General features: G+C 43.2%; 1 protein-coding gene and 1 non-coding gene across 2 annotated transcripts in view; one reads left to right on the top strand and one right to left on the bottom strand.

Moving 5' to 3' along the window:
• The window catches only part of GRID1 (glutamate ionotropic receptor delta type subunit 1), a 709,310-nt gene that overhangs the window by 441,716 nt on the left and 242,951 nt on the right, over positions 1-24,643 (bottom strand). The gene's annotated exons all lie outside the window — the stretch shown is intronic.
• On the top strand, positions 15,060-15,165 carry LOC134371419 (small nucleolar RNA U13). Its single transcript, XR_010022842.1, has one exon. It is a non-coding gene; the product is annotated as a small nucleolar RNA U13 (small nucleolar RNA).

Here is a 24,643-nt window from a genome sequence, read left to right as displayed (position 1 = left end):
GGGTACAGACTTCATGAATACAACCCCAAAAGCACAGGCAACCTAGGAAAAAATAAACAAATGGGATTATATTAAACTAAAAAGCTTCTGCACAGCAAAAAAAACAGTAAAAAGACAACCAACAGAGTGGGAGAAAATATTTACAAAATGTACATCTGACAAAGGATTAATAACCAGAATATACAAGGAACTCAAACGACTTAACAAAAAAACAAGTAACCCAATTAATAAACAGGCAAAGGAGCTAGATAGGCATTTTTCAGAGGAAGATATAGAAATGGCCAACAGACACATGAAAAAATGTTCAACATCACTCAGCATTCGGGAAATGCAAATCAAAACCACTTTAAGATACCATCTCACTCCAGTTAGGATCACTAATATCCAAATGGCTGAGAATGATAAATGCTGGCAAGGATGTAGAGAAAAAGGAACTCTCATACACTATTGGTGGGACTGCAAAATGGTGCAGCCTTCATGGAATATGGTATGGAGGTTCTTCAAACAATTGCAGATAGATCTACCATATGACCCAGCTGTCCCACTACTGGGTATATACCCAGAGGAATGGAAATCATCATGTCAAAGGGATACCTGCACTCCCATGTTTATTGCAGTGCCATTTACAATAGTCAAGAGTTGGAGCCAGCCTACATGCCCATCATCAGATGAGTAGATAAGGAAACTGTGGTGTTAGCTACACAATGGAATACTACCCTGCTATAAAAAAAATTGAAATACTACCATTCCCAGCAACACGACAGACTTAGAGAAAATTATATTAAGTGAAATAAGCCAGGCACAGAAAGAGAAATACCACATGTTCTCACTTATTTGTGGGAGCTAATAGAAATATATAAGTAAATATACAAATGAACGTGGGTGGGGGGAGAACACACAAAAATCACAGTTCCTTGATCTTGTTAAGACAAGTGAGCAGATATGATGTTGATGGGGGGAGGAAGGAGACAAAGGGAGGAAAAGGGAGATTTGGTAAAGGGACACAAAAATGAACTATATTTGTATACTGATAAATTAAAATAATTTTTAAGAAAGAAAAAAAGTTTATAAGAGGAAATATCAAACCAACTAGATATTTTCATTCTGGTATGAATTAGTTCTTCCCCAACTAATTTCCTGCAGGAAGATTTTGATGATGAAACTGATGGAGAAAGCTCAGGGCTCTGGGTCCCTTAGGGAATGAAGAAAGGCCACCAAAGCTGGGAACAAGGAAGGGGACCTGTGGATGCTAGAAGGCCAGCATCTCCTAATTTGCTGTTTTGGGTAGGGTCAATCTTCTGGAAGTAAGTTAAATACAAGCCTCATTTTCTAAAACAAAAACAGTGAAGTACTACCATTTGCAGCAACATGGACGGACTTAGAGAAAATTACATTAAGTGAAATAAGCCAGGCACAGAAAGAGAAATACCTCATGTCCTCACTTATTTGTGGGAGCTAATAAACATAAACAAATAAATATACAAATAAACAAATCGGGGGAGGAATAAAAAAGAAGACACGACAATCACAACAATTCCTTGAACTTGTTAAGACAAGTGAACAGATATGATGTTGATGTGTGGGACAGAGGAGAGGAAGGAGTGAACAGGAGGAACTGGTAGAGGGACACGAAAATCAACTACATTGCGTATTGATAAACTAAAAATTAAATTAAATTAAAATTAAAAATAAAATGCAAATCTCATCAAAAACACCCTCAGAGAAATACCCAGAATAATGTTTGACCACATACCTGGGCACTGTGGCTCAGCCACATTGACATAAAATTAGCTGTCATGCCTGGGGAATGAAAGTTTGGGGAGAAATGAAGGTTCCCCCATACCTCAAGCACATCAGAAAAGTGGCCACCAAGGTATTAGAAAAGAATTCTGTCTTAGTCCCTTTGGGGTGCCAAAATATCATAGATTGAGTAGCTTACAAACAACAAAGTTTATTTATCATGGTTCGGGAGGCTGGGAAGTCCAAGATCAAGGCACCAGCACATTCAGTGTCTGGTGAGGTCTCACTTCCTGGTTCATAGATGACACCTTCTAGCTGTGTCCTCACATGGTGAAAGGGACAAGGGATCACTCCAAGATCTCTTTTATAAGGGCACTAATCCCATTCACAAGGACTCCACCCTTGTGACCTAATCACTTCCCAATGGCTCCCATTCTTAATACCGTCATGCTGAAAATTAGGTTTCGACACAGACATAAGCATGCAGACCATAGCAGCCCCACTGGCCTTCACCCCTTCACTCACCTGTGCCAGCCTTCTCACTGCCCTCCTGACCTCCACCCCACTCCCTCCAATTCCTCCTCTAAAACGGAACCATGGGTAGATCTTAGCATTCCCTATTCAATGGCCTTTTGTCAGCACCTGCCTCCTCCCTCCAAATCACCTGCAGAAAAAGCCTCAACTCTTCACCATAGTTTCCAAAGCCCCTCCTGATGTGATTGTCAACAGCTCTTCCATGTGAAACCTTCTAATCCAGTGATTCTAAAGCACGCCCACAGCCTGAATGCCCCCTGCCATCTCTAGCCACCACGGCACCTTTGCACGCCACACTCCTCCCACCTTGAGTCCCCCCCCCCACCAAGCTCTGTCTCACGTAAGCTTCGTGACCTGTGACTCCTCCTCCAGGAAGCATTCCCTGTTCCCTGAAGACAGAATCATGCCCTCTATTTTCTACGTCTCCATCTGTACAGACCTCCTGCACAGACTTCCATCAAAACACACGTTGCGTGGCTGTGACCGCTTATTCGTCTGTGTTGAAGTAGAAAGGAGTCTGTCCCCACCCTGATGTGAACACCAGCTGAGCCGAGCACCCTGCAGCTTGTGGCCCTCTGTGAACATATATCAGGAGGTGGATGCCAGGATGGGAGATGGACAAATCATGGATGGGAAAAAGCCCTGGCCTCACACCCACACACTTCTGCATGGCCCATGGCATGGACACTGAGTGACAAGGAAAAGGGATCCTTTGGCCTGGCCTGCAAAGCAAGCCCAGGAGCTTTGATCCCAAAGCTAACCTAGAAGGTTGCTCTGAGGCCACCCAAGGGGCTTACAGGAGCCCACATCCTGACGCCTGGCCAGCCCAGCCACTGTAATGCTCAAGGCTTTTCAAAGACATGGGACTAAAGAGCAACCTGGCAGTGCCAGGCCCTGACGCTGAGCACCCACAGGCCATTTCCAAAGAAATGCGTAGGGATTGGTTTTCCACTCCATAGCTAGGAAAAGGCTGTGATCACACAGCTTATCTTTCCCAAAGGCCAGGAGACCACAACAGCTCCAAGGATATGCTTATAAAGCCCTGCAACTACTTTAATGGACGACACAATCGATCCATTTCTGCCTGGACTTTTCGCCTTCCTGCTAAACACACAGCTGCTGCTTCATTGCAAAGACCCCAACGTGTAAAATCTGTAAATTAGAGATGTCCTCTTGTGGACAGTCAGCAGCTGGCCGCCTCAGCACAGACGGGGATTGAGTGGGTGCTGCGTGGACTGTGGCAGCTTCTCCACATGCCACCCCTGCTCCACTCCCCTCTCACAACCTCCTCTCCTCTCTGCCATGTAAACCAGGGCTCATGCCTTCCTTCTCAAAAGCCTTCATGTTCTTGAAAGACTTGCCTCATGTCCTGTCTCCCTGAAATAAGGAATAAGACACAGATTGATATGGAAGCACGTGGTGCTGCCTTCACCACTGTCCCCATCTGCTATTCCCGGAGATCCTGGCACGACTCACAGTCACGCAGGAGGACTCGAGAGAGGCAGGAATGCGTCCAACCTCAGCCTTTTCTCCACGGAGCCAAGGCTCCCGTCCCCCTGGCCTTGCAGCCAAACCCTTGACTTGCCCCAGCACTCCAGCCTCAGCGGCAGCGAGGGGACCCAGCAAAGTATTCCTCACCTGTGCAAATGTGACTGGTAGCCTCCCGGGACCCGGCCCTGCATCAGGAGCTGTATAGACTCAAGATCATCTCCAGTGGGGCTCAACAGGCACAGGGGAGACCCCCTACAGGAGGAGTTGCCTCAAATAGCACCACTAAACCAGGAAACTGGGTAGCGGTCCAGCAGCTACTCATCCCCTTCACGTGGCACAAAGGGACTCCCCTCTGTACTCAGCACCTGTGCTGTGGCAGCGCAGGTTTCAGAGGTGAGTGTGGGCACATGAGCCCCGTCACTTCTAGGAAGTCCCATTATCAGCCAGAACAGTGCCAGCCAAGTCACAGGCGGCTGTCCGGAGCAGCCTGGTGAATTACTCAGCCCTGTTTTAGCAAATGGCTCTGGATGTGTGCTGATTACCCTCTGAGCACAGTTCCGAAAAGGAATTTCTGAAGTCAGCCTCGTTCTCCCTGATGGAGGCTGAACGCTCCAGGCCCGTGGGGGCGAGGGCAGCTTGCACATTGCTGGGGCTCCGCACTATTGATAACTTAATCATCCGGTTTTTCTCCAGGACTCCACAGCTAAGCCAAATCAAGCTTGGGGCACTGGGTTGGAGGGAACGAGGCATCCATCAGACCAGGACGGGAGGTAGAAAGAGGACAGAAAGGGAACCAGGCAGCAGCTCCATAAAGGGGAAGCAAGGACACAGCTGGAGTCCAAATCCCAGCACCAACCCTGGGTATCCTGGACCAAGTTGCTCAACCTCGCTGAGCCTCTGTGTCCTCCTCTGTACACGGCAGTAAAAAGCACCTCCATGGTGGGGCTGTTGTCAGGATCAAATGACTTAACAGGTGCAAAGTGCCCAGCACACATCTGGCACTTGATAAACTATGTCACTTCCCCCCTTGACCTAACACAGAGAAAACTAACTCCCACTCTTTTTGAAGTGGGTGTTATTTCCTTTCTGCTTACTTTGGCTGATCTGCCAGGCAGTGGGTGCCGGGAACAGCAAGATGAGAAAGGACCAGCCAGTAAAATATGAGGAAACCCAAAAGGGAACAGTGTCCCAAAGTCCCAGTGGCAGGAAGTGACCAACAGGGACAAAAGCCATGGAGAAGCAGAGTAAGATGAAGCCTAGGGAATAACCACTAGGTTTGGTCCCAGGGAGGTCAGTGGTGACCACACAGGGGAAGTGTCTGCAGCATGGTGGCATCCTCCTGATGGGACAGTGTCTGAGACAAAGACTCAGGTGCAAGGGGTTCATTTGTGAGTCCCAAAGAAAATTGGCATGGAAGAAGGAAGTGATACAGGATAAGGAAGGCAGCCAATAACGAGTGATGTAGGAAGCTTGCACCCAGACAACCAGAGCTTCTTCCTGCAGGGAAACAGTGTGGAATGTGGGCCTCAGGATCATGCACCCAATGGCCAGGGGACAGGGTGTCTGTACACCGACTCCAATACGTCTTTGAGTGAGAGCCACTTGCAGTGTGCTGACTCCCCAGCACTTCCAGCTTGCTATGAACACAAGCAGGCCAGTTTCCAGAAAAAGCCTTGGCACAGAGACATAAATGCAGGCAGAGACCCCTGATGGGGAGGGTCTGAGGGCATGCACCAGTCACTGCCAGAGTGGCTCCGTGAGAGAATGGGAAGAGATAGAGCGGCAGCAGCAAGCACAGGCAACTGTTTTGAAGTTTTGATTAAAGACAGCTGAGAAATATGGGGTCGAGAGAGGGTTACACAGAGGACAAGGCATTATAACATATGTTCGAGAACTGGCAGATACAATCATTTGAAAAGGTGACATTAACAATGCCAGAGTCCCACCCTTGAGCAAGTGATGGGCATGGTTTCAGTATCTAAGAAATGGGGGTGCCTGCAGAAGGGGCACACGGTGCTCACACAGAGCATCAGCACAGGAGCCCAGGCTCTTGGCCCGATGAACGAAGCCAGTGCACGTGGCAGTGGCTGCACTGATGACTTCTGTCCTCATCAGTCCTGTTTTCTCAGTAAATTAGAAAGCAAGGTCATTATGTTTATAGCAGCAGCATCCATAACTGCCAAAACTTGGAAGCAACTCAAATGTTCTTCAATAGGTGAATGTATGAACTATACTACATCCATGCAATGGAATATGATTTACCACTAAAAAGAAATGATCTATCAAGCGCTAAAAAGAAAAGACATGGAGGAACCTTAAATGCATATCGCTAAGTGAAAGAGGCCAGTCTGAAAAGGCTACATACTGTATGATTCCAACTACACGGCATTCGAGAAAAGGCAAAACTGTGGAAACAGTAAAGAGGTCAGTGGCTGCAAGGGGTTAAGGGGGAGGGAGGGATGAATAGGCAGAGCATAGAAGGTTTTTAGGACAGTGAAAATATTCTGCAAGATACTACAATGGTGGATTTATGTCATTATACATTTGCCTAAACCCAGAGAATAAACGACATCGTGAGTGAGCCCTCATGTAAACTATGGACTTTAGTTGATAACCAGGTATCAATACTGGCTCATCAGCTCTAAGAAATGTACCACACTAATGCAAGATAGTAATAAGGGAAATTGGGGGGAAGGGTGAGAAGATATATGGATCTCTGTACTTTCTGCTCGATTTTTCTGTCAACATAAAACTGCTCAAAAAAGTAAAGCCTATTAATTTTTTAAATAAGCAAAAAAACAAACAAAAAAAACCCACAGAAAATATTAAGTACAGAAGATGTTTTGGAGGTATGAGGAGATGGAACATGTGATAGGAATGTCCCAGGGGAATGTGCAGGACTCCCGGGCTGCATGAAGGGCCGCTTGAGCTGGGCAGCCAGGAGCTCCTGGGGCCAGTCTCTGCCTGGCTGTGGGTTTTTCTCCAACATATTCAACTGCCCAGGTGCAGCTGCGGGTGCAGAGCAGGGAGGAGTCGGATTTAACCAGGACTGGGGCTGCTCTAGGCAAGCACACCTAGAATTCAGAGGTTCCCCTGTGCCCTGTCCCCATCATCTCTCACCTGGACCACTGGAATACCTTCCAACCAGTCCCCCCGACTCCAGCCCACCCTCAACACTACTGCCAGAGGGAACGTCAAGGACAGTCATCCAAGAAGGCCACTGCCCCTCTTCACAATCTCTGCTTAGTGCCCAGTTGCCTACATGATAAAGCCCAGGCTCCTTCATACAACATACAAGAACCTTGGAGCCACCAGGTCCAACCTGGCTCTCCGGCCTCAGCCTCCTCCCACCTACCCTGCTCTTGCCATACAGAGCATTCCAAACCATGACTGTGCCTTTGTCCATACTGTCCCCTCTGCCTACACTGTCCTTTCCTCCTTTGCTTTCATCCTCTGAACCCCAGCTCAGGTGCTGCCTCCTCTGCGTTCCTTCCCCAGCACACCCAGGTGGAGTTAGTGGAAGCAGTCAGTGACCTCACAGTTCCTGGGTTCTTCTTTCTGTTCCTGCATTTGTGACAGTGCATTGGAAGGACGTGTCTGCCTTTCTGCTCCACTAGACCAGGAGTTTATGGATGGCAGAAGATGTCACACTCTTCATCTTTGTCATCACACCTGGCACAAAGCCAGACACATAAGAGGGCTAAGTAAAGTCTGTGGAGTGACCAAGTGAATGCAAGTAGACTGAAATGTCACCTGGCCTGGCTCCCATCTGAACTTGGAATTTAAAGCAGCATTTTCTTCTTCTCTTGAACATTATATTCACGTGCAGTCATTTCTAAAGCAGCACTTGTTGGGAGCTGTGCTCTCTGAGAAGGGCACGGGGGCTGTTGTGGGGGTTGGGGACAAGCAGGGAGGTCTTTTCCCTGAATGTCTGGCCACGAGGAAGCTCTGTGCTGCCATTTCTGCCTGGCATGGAGCTGCTTGTCCTGGGTCATGCACCATTGTGAGGACATCATTAGATTAGGTGCATGGAAGGTTTGCACAATGCTGACACATAGTAGGTGCTCAATTGCTGCCATTTAATTCCCCTCCTTGCTGTACAGGGACAACCCCTGTCAAGAAGTCTACTCCTTAAATCTTGTTTCCGAGGCAGACATTTCCCCAGGTGATAAGGACAGTGACAACTTATATTACTTTTTCAAGTGACAGTAAAAGGCCATCCTACCTTCAGATCCAAGTCTCTTGCCATTCTGAGAAATGAAGGCGCTGTCACTAAATCACAGAGAATATAAGTTATGTCGTTATCTTCATCCCTGGGAAGAAGAATGATAAATCTGCCTCCATTAGCTTCAGGAATCGGGTCACCTTGGCCAGCACGGCCAATGCGCCTCCACTCAGCACGCACCTCCCGTGCAGCTGTCTACCAAACACCCCTCCGATTCAGCTTGTGCAGAGTCGCGCTGCTGTGTCAGTCCTTAGACCCTGTGGCAGCACAGGGCTGCTTTCAAGCTTGTGTCAGCACCCACGAAAAGCTTCCTCAGGCCAGCAGACCCAGGGGAAAGGGCCAGGTACCTCTCTTCGTGTGTTCAGTCCCTGCTGTCAGACCCTGGAGGGCTGCTTGGGTCTGTGTTGTGCATTTATTCCACAAAGATGTCCTGAGCACCTCCTGTGGTCAGGCCCTGGCCAGGCCGGGGTACAAGCACTGACTACTCACAGTATGTCCCTCTGCAAGGACACTCACAGGACAGTGAGGGAGGAGATGTGTACACATACACAAATGTAATCAGGGAGGCCCAGGGCACTGAGGGAGCACCAAAGACAGGTACCTGGCCAGGTTGTGAACATCAAGGAAGACTTCCCGGAAGAGGTGATGGCTGTCCTGTGTCAAAAAACGAAAAGGCCTCACACCCATTACGAGAGATACTGTAAGATGGAAAGAGGGAGGGAGGGAAGGAAGGAGGGAAGGAAAAAATAGCAAGTGTTGGTGAGGACGTGGAGAAAGTGGACCCGTTGTGAACTGGTGATGGGAATGTGAAATGGTATGGCTGCTATGGAAAACAGTGTGGTGTTTCCTCAAAAAATTAAACAGAACTACCGTATGATCCAACAATCCACCTCTGGGTATATGCCTAAAAGAATCAAAAGCAAGAACTGCAAGAAATATTTTCTTCGGTGATTTCCTTGCTGTTGACTGTCCCTCCCCCCGCTAGCATATGGTCTAGGGTCTTGTTTGTTATGTTTGACCCAACACCCAGATTTGGTGCTAAGCACCTAGAGTCAAAAATATCTATAGAATAGATGAAAGAATGAATATTATTTACCAAGCACTTTTGCACCCATTGTCTCATTGGATCTATCAGGAAATTGCTTTGAAATAGGAATTACTCCTACTGCAGCACAGAAGGAGGGACTGTCTGCAGAAAGTGAGCCCAGAAGACTGAGTGCCACAGTCACACAGAGAGGCAGTGGCAGGGCTAGAAATCAAAGCCTTGTCTGTCTGAGGTCCTGCACAGCCCACAGGGGTTACAAGAAGCTTACGAAACAGGGTGTGCAAATGTGTGTGTGAATGTGCACATGTGCATGTGTATATATGCATGCGTGTGTGTGTGTATGAATACGGCCATGTGTATGTGTGCACATGTGGGGGCAGGGGGGGTGGGTTTGCACAAGTGTGTGCATATATGCATATTTGTGCAAATGTGTGCATGGGTGCTTGTGTGTGCACCAATGCTCCCAGACTCATGGACATGGCTCCACCTCACAGGTCCGGGAGCTCTTGGAACAGAAGGACCCAGCCTTTTTCATATTTTTGTGTTCAAGACATTCCACAGGCCCTGCAACTGAGCATCAGTAAAAGTTTGCTGAACTAATAGCAAACTCAAGAGCTATGCACATGTGAGCTATCATTGTTTCAAGTTCCTTTGCTTTCTTGCAAGCGTGTGTCATGGGAATGAGCACACCTGAGTCTCTAGAGAAAAAACTAGTGAGAGTTTAGAGTTTAAAAAAGAATTTTCTTATATGAAGGGCAAGGGGCCTAGAACCAATACAAGCTTCTGAATTCTTCCAGGGCTGTAAGCATTTCTCATCTGGGCCTTCTTTGTCCTGCCTACTGTGGTCACCTCTATTGAAAAGATGAAGTGCGTCTCTGTGTGTCGGTGTGTCTGTGTCTTTCCGTCTGTCTGGAGTACTCTTGTGTGTTAGGATGTATGTGTCTGTGTGTGATATGTTGGTATGTCTGTATATGGCTCTCAATGTACATGTAGATCTGTGTGTGTGTGTCTGGGCAGGTGGAGCCTGTGTGTGTAGGTCTGGGGTGTCTGTGCATGTGTGTGTGTATGGACCTGTGTTTGATGTTTTGCTGGGACTGTTTATGGTTATGAATCTACATGCAGATCTAAGTGCTGCGTGTGTGTGTGTTTCCTTCCTACCTCCCCTGCAGACTGTAAATTCCTGAGAGGACAGAGGCCAAGTTGGCTCTTCCTCTGTTTCCTTCACTGGCCGCTCCTGGGTGTCCCTTAAGCACAACCGGTTAATTTGCTCATTGACAGCAGGGGAGCTCAGGGCTCACCCTTCTCTGGACCCCTCTCCAAACAGTCCCTAAGCATTGCAGAGATGAGCATCCTGGACCAGACAGCACAGAGAGACAGCCCCCATTTCCCCCACACGCTGCCTACCCAACCTCCCTTTGCCCCTCCTCCAGCCCCTGGAGACCACTGATGCTCTGCTCCGCTGTGGAAAGGCAGCCCATGTTTCCAAGGGCCTGCTAAGGATGGTGGTGGTGCAGCCACCAGCTCCCATTCAGGCCCCTGCAGAGGCTGGCTCTTCCCCACCCCCTTGGCCCTCCATCCGCTCATGCAGGGCACGTCCTGTGGTCAGCACAGAAGGAGGGACTGTCTGCAGAGCCCCCAACACTGGCCGCCTCTGTCCTCGCCAACAACCGCGGACTGTTCCAGCCCCACAAATGCTTCCGTGGCTTTGTCTCCATTAAAGGCACAATCTTGCTCAACCAATTAATGAAGCACCTTCTCTCTCACAATTCTTAAATTTCCCCAGAGCCAAATGCAAAAAGTATACAATTACACAGCCCACGGTTTGATAAAGGAAGGCTTACATCTTTAATAATTCTCAATGAAGGAACATCCTATGAAGGAATTGTTTAATTAAAAGACAACAATGGGATAAAAGGCAAATAAAAAGGAAAAGAGAGAGATCAGAACTGTTAATTCAGAACTAAATAAATATCCTCCACGTGAGAGTCCTTAAACACTTTCTTAGAATCCAAACATACTTGTTTAGCATGCAAATGAATTCTATCATTAAACATGTTTGAAAAATGAGCAACTGTACTTGGACTAATTTTGTATCTCCCTGCTTAAAGAACAGCTGACATCTCCCAGCGAGCATGGAGATTCCGGCTCTGAAGCAAGGACTCTCCTTCCCAGGAAGACAGGATTGATGGGAGCAGCTCTGGCTCAACAAAGAGGGGCTTTCATAGATAGCCTAGGACAGGCCAGAGTGAGGACTCTGCTTCTGGAGAAATGGAATAGACATACTCTTCCCTGTTCTTCCCACTAAGTAAACTAAAATCTCCGAGCATTATGTAGAAAGCAAACATAAGAAAATCTGAACAGTGGGGAGAAGGAGGCAGACCAGCCTGGGACCGCAGGACCTAAGGAATGACATGGCAAGGAGGTCCCTGGGTTTTCTTCTTTCCTTTTATACTTGGTGCTGAAGACTCAGCAACCCAGCAATACCAACAGGCACAGGCAAAAAAAAAAAAAAAAAAAAAAAGCCAGCTCCCTCTAGCCAAAAGTCCAGGACAGAAGTAGCCTACCAAGACAGAAAACTTTTTCAGACAATAACCACGCTACTCCAAACAAACATTGCAAAAAAAGAAGAAGAAAAGTGTGGTTCCACCCTGACCGACACAAGCTACACCCAAGTGGAGACCCTAGACTTCCCACCTGCACTAGGCTGAAACAAGGTCCCTATTTCCCCACCAGGTGGTGTCAGAAAAAGCCTACTGTGGAGTCTAAAAGAGGTCACACACATACACCCACCATGGTGTCAGTGGAGGCCACATCAGAAGTAGTAATAACGTATTCCTCCTTTTCTGAGCCAGGGAGGGATCAGCAGTAGCCTTAGTGGGGAGCCAAAACCCCCACATCTGCCCAGCAGTAACAAGGAACCCCACCTCAGACACCAAGAGAAGCTGAACTTCTACTCTCATTTGGCAATGATGAGACAGCAACCCCCTTCCCACAGTGGTATCAGAAAAAGAGGGGAAAAAAAGCTAAAACCGAAGGTGTAAGTAAGATCCAGAGCCTCATAACATAATACCTAAAATTGTCCAGGTGTCAAATTAAAATCACTATTCATACCAAGAACTAGGTAGAACTCATACTGGATGAAAAAGAAAATCAGTATATTTTAACATTGAGATGGTAAAAATGTTAAAAAGAATCTGACAAAGATTTTTAAGCAGCCATCATAAAAATGCTTTAAAGAGCAATTGCAAATATATTTGAAACAACTGAAAAAAATAGAAAATCTCGCAAAGAAATACAAGATTTAAATAAAAACCTAATAAAAATTCTAGAACTGAAAAATACAATAACTGAAAATAAAGCTCAGTGGCTGAAGGAAACAGAAAAAAAACAGTGAACTAAAAGATATAACAACAGAAATTACCCAATCTAAGGAACAGAGACAAAATATACTGAAAATTTTTAGAATGAAGATAGCCTCAGGAACCTGTGGGACTAGAAAAAAAAATCTAACATTTGTGTCATTGAAGTCCTAGAAAGAGAGGAGAAAGAGGGTGAGGCTCAAAAAGTAATTGAAGAAATAATGGTGAAAACTTCTCAAATTTGGCAAAAGACATAAATACAGATTCAAGAAGCTGAGAGAAATCCACGTCAAGACATATCTCAGTCAAATTTTAGAAAATTGAAAACAAAGAAAAAATTCTTAAAAGCATCAAGAGAGAAACAACACATTACTTACAAGGGAAAAACAAATCAAATGACAACATATGTTTCTTCAGAACTATGGAGGCAATAAGGAAATGACACAACATTCTTCAAGTGCTGAGAGGAAAGACCTGTCATCCAGAATCCTATATTCAGTGAAAATATTCTTTAGGAATGACAGGAAATAAAGATATTTTCACATGAGCAAACTCTAAGAGAATTTGTTGCCAGCAGACCTTCCCTAAAAGAAAGGCTAAAGGAAGTTCTCCAAACAGAAAGGAAATTATTAAAGAAGGTACCTTGGACTATCAAAAAGGAGGAAAAAATATGGCAAGCAAAATTATGGGGAAATACAATATACATTTCTTTTCTCTTTTAAGTTTTCTAAATTTAGCTTGAAGGGTGAAGGAAAAAAATATATAACACTGTCTGGTGTGGTTCAAAACATATATAGATTAAATATGCAAGACAATTACATATTATAAACAGGGATGGTAAAAAATAAATAAAAGGAAGTAAGGTTCTTACATGTAACTTGCACTGCTAAACTGTTGACACACAATAGATTGTGACAAGATTATATGTGCATGTGTATTCATACAGAGATCAACCAATCCAACAGCTAGGCAAAGATATACTTAAAAAAAACTATAGATAAATCAAAATAGAATTCTAAAAAATGTTCAAGTAACCCAGAGGAAGGCAGGAAAAAGGAAACAGAGAAGCAAAAATCAGAGAGAACAAACAGAAAACAATAAATAAAATAGCAGACTTAAGCCCTAATATATCAATAATGACACTAAATGTAAATAGTCTAAATATAATAACTAAAGGACAGAGATTGGGAGATTGGATTAAAAACCATGACCAATTATATGCTGTTTACAAGAAATTCAGGTTTGCTTTACAAACGTTGTTCCAATATAACAATGTAGAGGTTGAAAGCAAAAGGATGAAAAACAATATGTGATGTAAGCACTCATCAATTAAAAAAAAAACAAGAATGACTACATTAATACATTAATATCAGAGAAAGTAGACTTCAGAGCAAGAAAATTACCAAATATAGAAGGAACATTACATAATGATAACAGTGTCAATCCACCAAAAAGACACAGCAATCCTTAACATGTGTGCACCAAACAATAGAGCTGCAGGTATATAAAGAAAAAGTAATAGAACTGAGAGGTTAGATAGACAAATCCACAATTATAGTTGGAGACTTCAACACATCTCCCTCAACAATTGATAGAACAACTAGACAGAAAATCAGCAAGAGTATAAAAGTACCTCACAATACCATCAACCAGCAGGATCTAACACATGTTTATAGAGCACTCCACCCAACAATAGTAGAATACACATTTTTTTAAAGTTTTCAGAAAACACATATCTTGGGCCATAAAACAAATTTCAACAAATTTAAAAGAGGTGAAATCTTACAGAATATGTGTAGTGGATTGAATAATGCTCCCCCTGAACTCACTGAAGCTTGAATTGTGTCCCCCAACCTTGATGTATTAGAAATTTGGCACCTACTGTGACTGATAAGAGGGTGGGAAATCCTATTATGGTAATTAAAAGGTGGAGCCTTGAAGAAGTGATTGGATTGTAGGACCATACAGTGGTGAATAGATTAAAAATGGTGGTCAAGGGTGTGGTTCTAAGAGCTTTAAAAGAGGAGAGTCTGTCTTTCTCTCTGCTCTGCTCTCTCTGCTTTCACCATCTTGCAATGTAAGACCCCTGAGTCACTGTCACCACCACCAGATGGACTTTGGACTTCCTAGCCTCAGAAACTGTAAGCAATAAATTTCATTTTCTTTATAAATTACCCAGTTCCAAGTATTTTGTTATAAGTGACACAAACGGACTAATACAGTGTGCTTTTTGATCACAGTGCAATCAAACTAGAAATAAATAATGGAAAAATAACAGCAAAACCCCAAACTCTTAGAACCAAACAACACACTACAAAATAGTCCATGGAGTAAAGAAGAAGTCCCAAGGAAAACCAAACAATCCTCTTAACTGAATTTAAATGAAAATACAACATATCAAAATTTCTGGGACCCAGTGAAAGCAGTACTGAGAGGGAAATTTATAGCACTAAAAGCACATGTCAGAAAAGAGAAAAAGCCTCAAAACAAAAAACTAAGCTTCAACGTCAAGAATCTAGAAAAAGAAAATCAAAATAAACCCAAAACAAGCAGAAGAAAAAAATAGAGATAAAACCTTAAATCAATGAAATTGAAAATAGAAAAAAAAGATAAATTGTAAAGAGTTAATTCCTTGAAAAGATCAATAAAATTGACAAACATCAAGATCCTTTTGTGATTCTTAAGCATCATGATTGAGTTTGCATGCTATTGTGTGAGATGTGCCTCTCTCAAACCTTATCATGATGTTGGCACTAAAGACTCTGCAGACATCAAAAGAATAATAAGGGAATATCACAAACAATTCTCTGCATCAACATGTGATAACTTAGGTAAAATGGACCAATTTTTTTTTAAACACAAGCCACCACAATTTACCCAATATGAAACAGATAATCTGAACAGCCTTATAATTATTAAGAAAATCAAATTCATAATTTTAAAACTCCATAAAAAGAAATACCCAAGCCCAGATGGTTTCACTAAAGAATTCTATCAACTGTTTAAAGATGAATTAACACTGCTTCTACACAATCTATTCAAAAAAATAGAAGAGGAGAAAATACTTCTTAAGTTACTTTATAAAACTATTATTATCCTTATATCAAACCAGACAAAGACAATACAGAAAACAACTGACTAGTATTCCTAAAGAACAGAGATGCATAAATCCTTAACAAAATATTAGCAAATGAAATTCAGTAATACATAAAAAAGGATAATACAACATGACAAAGTAGGCCTTATTCCAGGAATGCAAGGATGGTTCGGTATTTGAAAAGCAATCAGTGTAATAATTCACCGTATTAATAGGCTACAGAAGAAAAATTATATGATCATATCCAACAATACAGAAAAAGCATTTCACAAAATTTAACATTCATTCATGATAAAAAAAACTCTCAGAAAAAGGAATACAGGGGACTTTATCACCTTGAGAAAAAGCATCTACACAAAAACCTACCACTGTTAACATCACACTTAATAGTGAAATTAAACTGAATGTTTTTCTCTTTCATGTGCTTCTTATCTGATAGGGAACAAAGCAAGAATATCTTTTCTCACCACTCTTATCCATTGAAAGTTTTAGCCAGTGCAATAAAGTAAAAAAAAAAAAAAAATTAAAATTAAAAGCATACATATTTAGAAGGGAGAAAATAAAACTACCCCTATTTGCAAATGACATGATTGTTAAGAAAATCACAAAGAATCTAGAAAAAACTTTTAGAAATAATGAATGAGTTTAGCAAGGCCACATGATACAAGATACACATACAATTATATTTTTATATCAACATCTGGACATACGGACACTGACATTAAAAATACAATACGGGCCGAGCCTGTGGCGCACTTGGTAGAGTGCTGCGCCGGCAGCGCGGCGACGCTCCCGCCGCGGGTTCGGATCCTATATAAGACTGACCAGTGCACTCACTGGCTGAGTGCCGGTCACAAAAAAAAAAAAAAAAAATACAATACAATTTACAAATGAAAAAATAGAAAGAAAGGAAAAGTTGCCTAAGTATAAATTAAAAAAAACACGTACAGGACTTGTATGCTGAAAACTACAAAATGCTGATGAAAGAAATTAAAGGATATCTGAATAAGTTAAGAGACACTGAGTTCTAGACTGAAAAACTCAACATATACAAGCTTAGGTAATTCCTATAAAAATTCCAACAAGACTTTTTCTAAAATAGACAAGATTAATCTAAAATTTATTTGAAAACGAAAAAGAATTATTTTAAAGAAAATTATTTTAAAGAAAAGAAAGTAGGATGAATCAGTCTACCCAATTTCAAGGCGTATTAAATAGCTACACAAATCAATACTGTGTAGTATTGGTAGAGGGGGAAATGCACAGATCAATGGAACAGAGTAGAGAACTCAGAAATAGACCTACACAGATATGCTCAACTGATCTTTAACAAAGATATAAAGTAATTCAAAGGAAGAAAATGGGGCCACAGCAACAGGACATTCATAGTCAAAATACATGTATATGGCATATAATCTCAAACTAGGTCTCACACTTTATACAAAAATTAACTCAAATGAATGAATGACAGAATTAAATGTAAAACCTAAAACTAGAACACTTTTAGAAAAAGAATAGAATATCTTCCAACTAGAGGCCTAGGCAAAGAGTTCTTAGACTTGACATCAAAAGCATGATCCATAAAATTAAAAATTTATAAACTGAATTCATCAAAATGAAAAGTTTTCTCTCTGTGATATGAAAGACACTGTCAAGAGCACGAAGAGACAAACTACAGACTAGAAGAAAATATTTGCAAATCACATATCTGACAAAGGCCTAGTGCCTAGAATATAAAGATTTCTCGAAACTCGACAGTAAAAAAAAAGCAAACAATGCAATCAGAAAATGGGCAGAAGACATGAGACATTTCACCAAAGCGGATATACAGATGATCATAGGCACATAAAAGACATTCCACATCATCAGCCACTAGGGAAATGCAAATTAAAACCACAGGAAGGTATCAGTACACACCTATCAAAATGGCTAAAAATAAAAAATAGTGACACCAAGTGCTCCCAAGGATGAGGAGAAACCAGATCACTAACACACTGCTGGCCAGGAATATAAAAGGGAACAGCCACTCTGGAACACAGTTTGGCAGTATCTTTAAAAAAACAGACAAAAAAGGGCCAACCCCGTGGCGCACTCGGAAGAGTGTGGTGCTGGAAGCACAGTGGCGCTCCCGCCGCGGGTTCGGATCCTATATAGGGATGGCCGGTGTGCTCACTGGCTGAGCGTGGTGCGTCCGGTCACAAAAAGGACAAAAAAAAAAAAAAAAAAGCAGACAAAAGAATGATTGCATATTGTAATGATGAGTAAGCTAACTATACTGTTGTACACGATTATTGAAAATCAACATTGTACCCCACATGTACATATAATAAATTATCTTTAATAAATAAATAAAATATAGAAACAAACAAAACATGTAACTCCCATAGGACTCTCAGCAGTCACACTTCTGGGCATTTATCCCAGAGAAATAAACACATGTTCACACAGAAACCTATACACAAATATTTATAGCAACAATTGTTCATAATAGCCAAAAACTGGGGGGGCGGGGGGGGACAAATGTCTTTTAATGAATGACTAGTTAAACAAACTGTGGTACTTTATACCATGGAATACTACTCAGCAATAAAAAGAAATGAATATCCAGAGAATTATGCAGAGTGAAAAAAAAGTCAATCATCAATCCCACAGGCTACATGTTATATAATTTCATTGACATAACATTCTTGAAATGACAAGATTATATAAATGGAGAACAGATTAGTGGCTGACAGTGTTTGAGGAGAAAGTGGGGGTGATAGGAAGGTAGGTGTGCTACAAAAGGGCAACATGAGGGTCCTTGGGATGATGAAACTGTTCTGTATCTTGACTGTATCAACGTCAATACCCTGATTGTGATACTGTACTATAGTTTTGCAAAATGTTAGCATTGGGGAAAACTGGATAAAGAGCACAATGGATGTCTCTGTTTTATTTCTTGCAATTGCATGTGAATTTATAGTTATCTCAAAATAAAAAGTTAAAATTTTTAAAAAGTTGACAGCAGCAAAAATCCCAGCATCCAGGATGCCAACCAACATCCCTGAAGGTCATTGGCCTGAGTCCCCAGAAACTACAGAAACAGGTAGCCCAGTTCCTAAGTGACTCATGGCACTGAAGGAAGGGAGAACAGAAGCAGGACTGTCCTTGCAGGGGACCACTTCTCTGAGACTTCCAGACGGCAAAGGAGATGCTCCACGGCATCCCGCTATGGCCATTGTCATGTGCTGCTTATCACAGCAACCTGCCCTGAGAGGCACGGGACTGGGCCATGAGAGGAAGATGGTGACAGAGTCTGCCCATTCCCAAGGCACAGCTCTAGCTCATGTACACTGGCAGGACAATGATACGCTGCGAGGCTGGATCACTCTAGAAGTTTCCTTCAAGTTCAGCCTCAGCCTCTGAGCATGCCAAGCTGAGAAGGTTTCAAGCACACCTCTCACTAGGGGCATGTCCTGGAGAACCCTAGCTTTGCAAGGTACTCTGGGGAAAAGATTCAATGGTCAAATTAATTTGGGAATTAATTCAATGGTCAAATTATTTTGCATGCCCTTCTTGGCGATTTACAGTGCACAACATCATATTAAAGGCATTGGGAAGTCCTACCATACAGAATCCAGTTAATTTTGTTTAAACCAATGGTTGGCAATTTTATTGGCCAGGCAACCCTACTGCCATGCAACTTCCTTTTAGATTATGAGAAACACACTTTGAAAAATCATAATCTACTCTTAAACTGCCACCAGATTCAAGAGACCCAAAAGAATGGTCACTGGCCCCTGCCTTGGACACGTGCAGCAGAGAGGAGCTCACCACCTAACTAAGCATCCCCTTCTGCTGATGGACAGTACAGTGGAACATGGTTCAAAGAGTAAAGACTGTGGAGAAGAGCAGGTATGTACCCTAATTTGGCTGTGTACAAGAACCAGCCATGGCATCTTGGACAAATTGCATAAATGCTCTATTTCCTCATGTGTAAACTACAGCTAATAAGGCCTGCAGTGGGTATGAGTTTCAATAATAATAACATTAATGATAACATCTACCTTTATTGATCACTTACTATGTTTCAGGTACCATGCTCAGGGATCTCCACCACCCTAAGGGCAGGTACTTAGCATTCGCATGGTACAAAGGAAGAAGCAGAGGCTCAGAGATGGCAGGGAACTCACCCAAGGTAACCAGCAGACCTGGTAAGTGGCTGAGCCGGACTTTTAACCCAGACCCATCTGACACCGATGTTTATGCTCTTAAAAGGGCAAATGTAAAGCACCTGTCATACGATGGATGCTCAGCAAACATTGTCTCTTCCCATTTGCTTAAACTTGCCAAGGTTGCCAAAGCCTGCCAAAACTTGCCAAAGCCCTATTAAGAGTGCAGCACTTGGATTCAAGCATTGCACCTGGGCATGCCCTAGTCACAAAACACTAGGGTTCTCTTCAGCCAATGGTGCCTCAGCCCCATTGGGCTACTGTGCAGCCTCCAGGGCTGCTCCCAGGAAGCCTGGGCTGCCTGACCCATCCTGCCTTTATCCCACCAGGTGGGGAGTCTTAATTCACCAGCAATCAAAGAGTCAGTTTGGGTCAACAACAAATAGCACCAAAAGAACACCAGGGGGAATATCTCTTTGTTGGAGTGTTTCTTCAGGACACATTCTCAACAGTGATAAGAGGATTTTTAATTATAATAGACATTGCTAAATTGCCATCTAAAATATTTGTACCAATTTACATTCACACCAGCCATGTGTGAAAGTAAGCATTTGCCTATAACTTCTTTATAACTCAAATTTTAAAATGCCCAAGATATGTTGCTAAATCAGAAAAAAAGCAAATGCATACCCAACCTTTGTTTTTTTTTAAAAAAAAAAAAACAACAATAATTACATGACACCATATATGTGCAAAAGATGGACAGACACAAACAACTCTTGATAGTGGTTTTCTCTGAAGAGTGAGAGGCCAGGCCATGTGCCCTTTCAACTGATCGATCACAGTTGAAGTTTACAACTTTCTCTTAAGTTTGTAAGCAGAAGAAAAACATTCAAGTTACTTCTTAGGAAAAAGAGATAGGTAAGTAGCTACATGTGAAACAAAACAAATATTTCAGATGTTAAGGAAATGCAATCCAGTGGTTATTTTCCAGCAAGGCTTATCTTCAGAAACCACCCCTCTGTTTTCCACAAAATGATTTTAGATGGAAATACTACTCAAGATAAGGAGCTTCTTTATCCAGCTTTGCTAACCACAGCACCTCTACACCAGCAGCATCCAGGTCTCCTCTCATATCCAAGTCAACGTAGTTACTACACTATTGTTCCAATACAAAAAAAGAACACGTTTACTATTAAAATAAGTATTTTAAATCACCCATATTCATTCCACCCTAACAAAACCATCATATTAACATGTTTTACTTTACTTTCTTCCAGATTTGGTTCTATGCAAAGATCCCTACGGAGTCTTATAGTTGTTATAAAATGATACGTGCAGATACATGCAGTCTGTGTCTTGCTTTTTCCCTTGTAGCTGACATAGCCATCTGATGCTGACACGGGCAGCTGCAGGATAGCTCATCGCCTGGCCGTACCCCCGTGTCTTTAACCACACCCCTAATGTTGGCTCTTCAGATGCTCACCCATTTTGTATTCAGCTGTTCTGAACGACTTCATGCAGAATGCTCTCTGTGTAAATAGAATAATCCCTTAGGAGAGATTCCTGGAAATAGAATTAGCAGGTCAAAGAGTACAAACATTTTTATCATTCCAGATACTTGTTACTAAATTATTTCCAGGACGTCTCCAGCAGGGCACAGTAGAAGCAGCAAGTGTTCATTTTACCGAACTCTCCCCAGCACTGGGTGTTCTTTAACTGAGGGTGAAGAACGGCACCCTGCTTTAATTTGTGCTGCTTTGATTACAATTGATGTTTCAGTGTTTTTCCATATGTTTGTTAACAAGCTGCACCTCCTTTTGTGATTTGTTTGATCATGTTCTTTGCACATTTACCTACTGGGAAGAATCAGAATCATATTTAAGTTGCTCTAAGCCCTCTGTTCTGTCACACTTCTGTGACTCCCCTAGCAGTTGACTGCCATTGGTGCCCCTTGAAATAATACTAGTATAGAAGGCCCCTCTTATTCGTGGAGGATACATTTCAAGACCCCAGTGCATGCCTGAAATCATGGATATTACCGAACCCTATAGATACTATGTTTTTTCCTATGCATACATATCTATGATAAAGTTTAATTTATAAATTAGGCAGAGTAAGAGATTAACAACCATAATTAGTAATAAAATAGAAAAATAATAACAATATACTGTGATAAAAGTGATATGAATGTGCTCTCTCTCGCCTTCACATGTCTTCTGTACTGTACACATTTATTTTCAGACTGCATTTGGCTGTGGGTAACCACCAAAAGCAAAACTTCAGATAAAGGGGACTACTGTAATGAAAATTTAGACCTAAAAAGTACTCAACACAAGCACATTCTGCTTTGATTTACAACCGTCCTGTTTGTAGGACTAATGGGATTTGTAATTCCCACTATACAGAGCAGAAAGCAAAGGTCCAAGGTGATTAGATTGGCTTTCCCAGGCTCACAGAACCACTAACTTGCACAGCTGGGACCAGCACGTGTCCTTCAGTGTCAGGGGGCAAGGCAGCACAGCGGTACGCATCCAGCTCTGCCCTCTCCAGGGATGGTAAGGACGATTTCCTCCAGGGCAGGTGAAAGGGTCAAATAAGACGAAGGATGTGGAAAGCTGAGCACAGTACTGGCCCATGGTAACTGCTCTATAAATCCTTCATTTCACAAACTCTTGCTAATTCCCTTGGGCAAGTTCTCTGCTGGGCATAGGGAATACAGAGTCGAGCAGGGAGTTCAGGGTCTGGCTGGGAAGACAGTCAAACGTGCCACTAATGGCCAACCATCATGGCAAGGCCCTCACAGAAGCATGTACAAGGCACTGAGAGGGCAGGACCCAGGCCCCTTGACCCTTTACCAGGGCAGAATCTGCCACTCAGGGTCAAATTCATCTTTCTGAAGTTTCACGTTTGAGCACAGTCTGGCTGCTCTAGCCCAATGTCATCCATGAGGGGTCACAGACCAAATGGAATGACTCTCATCCATTTCCCCGCATCCCATCCATCAAGCTCTCCCTCCATGACTCTCTCCTTGGCAGGACCAGCCCACGCTTTTTCTGAGCCTGTGCATCTGTGACCTTCTCCGCACAGGCTCATCATCCCTCCTCAGGGTCAAAGAGACCCGGGCTCACACGGTGACTCTGGGTAAGTGACAGCTTCTCTGTGCCTCCAGGCTCTCTGACACCAGAGTTAAAGCTGATCTGGCTTCAGAGGCTTATTGTGCAATGTACTGAAATCATATCCATAACCAAGGCTCTACCTCTCCCAACAGCACTCGGGCTGCAGCGTAGAAGAGCTGCAAATTACTGGGCACTTCCTGTGTGCAGGACTGTATTTTAAACATGTCTCATATATCATCTCAATAAATTTTTAGCATAGTCCTATTCAATCATCTAGCCAAATATTTGCTGAGCATGTTTCTTAGGTGCTGGAGATATAGGAGTGAAAAACCAGACGAATGTCCCTGCTCTGTTGAAACTTACACTCCAGTGAGAAAGACAAAATCAAACAAGATTAATAAACAAAATGCATAATAACTTACACAGTCATAGTGTTCAGGGAAACAATAAAGCAGAGAGGAGGGCTAGGAAATGTCGAGCTGAGGGCTAAACTTTTAGTGGGTTGGCCAGGGAAGGCCTCACTGGGAAGGCTCTGGAAAGGTGCTGGTGAGACTCACTGCCTTTGCACGGGAGGAAAACATGGCACAGATCAACCCGCTGTAACTAACAGGATGTTAATAGCCATGACACAAGCAAAAGCTTGAAACATGCTCAAGCAAAGACTTGTTTATTTGTGCATCTGACATGGCCAAAAGAAAGCATCCTCCAGCCTCGGCCCAGAGGAGATGCTGGGAAATAGACCCACAGCTTGAAGAGAACCCACAAAGCCCAGCCCGGATGAGGCACTCAGCCAACCTGCAGAGGTATGTGAGGTGCTGGACACCAGCGAGACTGGGGTTGTTTGTCACGCAGCATTATGTGGTCATCGGTGACTGCTAGAAGGACTTTTGGGTAAAGACTTTAAGGAAGCAAGAGAAAGAGCTATGTCTCTATGCAGGAGTGGACTGTTCCAAGCAGAGAGGACAGCAAGTGCAGAGACCCATAGGCAGGAACCGACCTGGTGGGCCCAGGGGACAGCAAGGAGGCCTGTACAGCTAGAATGGAGAGATGGAGGAAGAGAGCGGCAGCAGATGAGGTCAAAGAGAGGATGAATGGCCAGACCAAGTAAAACTCAAGAGGCTGGGTGACCGTGTAATTTATCATCCAAACTAGGACATGTTTTTTACACTGAAGTATAATTTACACATACTAAAATGTATTCTTTTTAGGGTACAGTTCTATGAGTTTGATAAACTTAGACAGTCATGTAACCAACACCACAAACAAAATCCAGAACAGTTCCATCACCCACAAAAACCCCTATGGTTCTTTATAGCAATCCCCCTGTGCCTAGCCCTGGCAGACACTGACCAGTTTTCCACCCCTATTGTTCTGCCTATTCCAGAACATCATATAATTAGAATCACGAAGTCTGTGGCCTTTTGTGTCTAGCTTCTTTCCACTCAACATGTTGCTGTGTGCATCATGTTTGTTCTTTTTTGATGCTTAATGATATTCTTTTGTATGCATGTACCACATTCTGAACCTCTTCACTAGCTCAAAGACATGGGGTTATTTCCAATTTGGGGCTAGTCTGAACAAAGCCACTGTGAGCATTCATATACAGCAAACCAGGATGAATTTGAGAGAATAATTCTTCTGGGACAAGAGATGTAAGTGGGGACCACCCCACGCAGACACAGAAGTGTGCTCACCAGGCTTGGGTCACCATAAAGACTCTGGCTGTTACTCCAATGAGACACAAGCAACAGGAAGATTCTGAGCAGAAGGGTGATGTGATAGGCTGAAATGTTAACAAGATCGCTCCGGCTGCCTGGAACAGCACGCTGCAGGGGCGAGGTCAGAACCACCAGCTAAGAAGGGTGGTGGCTCGGGCCAGGCA

The sequence above is a fragment of the Cynocephalus volans genome, chromosome 2, assembly GCF_027409185.1.
Source record: "Cynocephalus volans isolate mCynVol1 chromosome 2, mCynVol1.pri, whole genome shotgun sequence".
NCBI lineage: Eukaryota > Metazoa > Chordata > Mammalia > Dermoptera > Cynocephalidae > Cynocephalus > Cynocephalus volans.
This window is presented reverse-complemented; position numbering and strand designations above follow the sequence as displayed.